General features: G+C 33.2%; 1 non-coding gene across 1 annotated transcript; it reads left to right on the top strand.

The window, feature by feature from the left end:
• Positions 1-2,069: 2,069 nt before the first annotated feature.
• On the top strand, positions 2,070-2,175 carry LOC138818425 (U6 spliceosomal RNA). Its single transcript, XR_011369125.1, has one exon. It is a non-coding gene; the product is annotated as a U6 spliceosomal RNA (small nuclear RNA).
• Positions 2,176-2,482: the final 307 nt, after the last annotated feature.

The raw sequence follows: 2,482 nt of genomic DNA, 5'->3' as shown, positions 1-2,482 counted from the left end.
ATGTCTAGGGATGGGCAGGAGAAACCAAGGAGTAGGCTACAATGCTTGATAAAAACTGTACTCATTATCTTGCACATGTAATTGTAACCACTCTGTTCAGTATTTTCACTGTAAAAAATATATATTCATTGTTAGAAAAAAAAGAATCCAAGCTTGAATAAACTGTCCCTGACTTTTTTCGAGTGTGTTCTTTATTCATATAAAAATTGTCTGAAAACTTCTTCTTGAAAGTATTTCAAAAGGAAACAATGTGCCATTTGAAGGCCAGCATAGAACAAAAGGAAATAAACATTGTTTTAAAAGATTTCTTTTGTAAGGAAACAAAGACTTGGAGGTTTTAATTTGTCTTATGCGTGGATATTTCACTATTGAGATGATTCTGTTGTTGCAGGAGTCACTTATTAATTCCTTTAGTCTTGTCCTGAATTCTCCAGCACAATTAGTATTCCAAAAAAGCAGGATCCAGTGAGTATGATCAGCAAAAGGAGCCTGTTCTCAAACCAGTGCTTTATGGATGGTCCCAAAGAAATATGTGCGTTTTTTTTTCTTGTTTGTTTGTTTAGTTTGTCCTGGTTCTGGAGCTTGAACTCAGAGGCTGGACCATGTCCCTGAACAAATGTCTTCCCTGGCCAACTTCCGCCAAAGCTAGGACGCTACTACTTGAGCCAAACTCCACTTCTGGCGTTTTTGGTGTTTGGTTACAGATAAGAATGTGACAGACTTTCCTGCCTAGGTTGGCTTTGAACTGAGAAAGTAAGAAAGCCAAGTGACATCAATTGTATCAAGATTTCTGTTTTGAACCAAGAAATACTAGACAACGTTTACTATAAAGCTAATATTTGACAATTTTTAAAAGAAAAGAATATGTCTAACAAAGAATCCATAACTTAAATAACTCCACAAATGAATCATTTTGGACGCATTTTTTCATCTGCTTGGGAAGATAACTATTGACTTCATAGATTCCTTTTGGGGAAACAGTCATATTTGCCTGTTGTCACTGGCTTTGTACACATGCATGCTATCCATGCTTCTAAGGGCCCTACATAAAGGAAGTCTTGAAATTCTCAACAATATTTCAATAAGATGCTCCAGCCTAAGGTTAAGATTTTAGGTGAGGACATTTATCAACACTCCTGATTCAGACTCTACTTGATATAATTTTTAATCAATATTTTGTTTTTAGTTTTGCTCTTTGTAAGTTCACATGCACCTATGAAAAATTGTGTGGCCATCCCAATAATATTCTCAAAGTACCTCTTAATCATGACTCATAAAAGTTGTATTATATTACAACAAGGAAAAATGCTATAAATAAAGAAAGCAATAATTAAATATTAATGATTACTAAAATAAAAAACAAAACAATTACCAGAGTTTTCAGTATTTGAAGTGTACATAGTAGAGTTTACTATTTTCTCATATTCCTGTACATTTAAAACTGGATAAAGCTATCAGTAGCCTTTAAATTTACTCACTAAGATTACTATTTATAGTTCATCTCATCATTTGTATGTGGATTATATCATTATTTGTTCATCACTAACATATAACGTAAAGAAGCCCTGAAGATTTAACAGAAACCATGTACTTAAAATCTTAACTCTTCACTCTGCTTCTTTACACAGTCTTTGCAACTTCTCATTAGTAAAGTTTCTATAAAATCTGAAATGTACATACTTACTAGTACATGCTACCAGAAGTATTATATACTTTATCAAAAAATTTTATGACCTGCCAAACAGTCTTAATTTTGCCATTTATAAGCAAATCCCAAAATTAAACATATTTAAAATATTAAAACTTTTAACAAACGTTAACATTTGCTGCAATGATCATTATGACAAGTGCCTTTTGTAGAATAATTGAATTCCTCCTCCTACAAATCTCATGAACAACAAATATCTGGAATTATTTTGTTTTTGATATGTCAATCTTGACTTTATTCTTAAATGTGTGCTTATGTAAGCAACACATGGTTCTAAAATTTCACAATTCTTTTGAACTTATTTTTGTTGAATTGTCAAGTTTAAGAAAATCAATTACTCTTTATATATAAAAAATGTTTTGTGCTCAATTTGGCTGCACATACACTAAAATTGGAACATACAGAGAAGATTAGCATGGTCCCTGCACAAGGATGATACACAAATTAATGAATCGTTCCATATTTTTACAACAAAAGATGCTGGAAGGGATATGGCCAGAAGGGAGCCTACTGCATTCTTGGTGGGAGTGTAAACTTGTTCATCCACTTTGGAAAGCAGTTTGGAGGTTCCTCAAAAGCCTCCACATAGAGCTCCCTATTATACAGCAATCCCACTTTTGGGCATTCTCCCAAATGATCACAAACCAGTCCATACTAAAACTACCACCACAACAATGTTTATTGTAGCATTATTTTCCATAGTTAAGATATGCAACCAACCATGATGCTGCTCAGTAGAAGAATGGATCAAGAAAATGTTCTCTCTCTCTCTCT

This window comes from Dipodomys merriami, unplaced genomic scaffold (assembly GCF_024711535.1).
Source record: "Dipodomys merriami isolate MVZ:Mamm:240054 unplaced genomic scaffold, mDipMer1.0.p SCAF_759, whole genome shotgun sequence".
NCBI lineage: Eukaryota > Metazoa > Chordata > Mammalia > Rodentia > Heteromyidae > Dipodomys > Dipodomys merriami.
The sequence above is the reverse complement of the archived record's forward strand: the minus strand, read 5'-3'. Positions and strand labels throughout refer to the sequence as shown.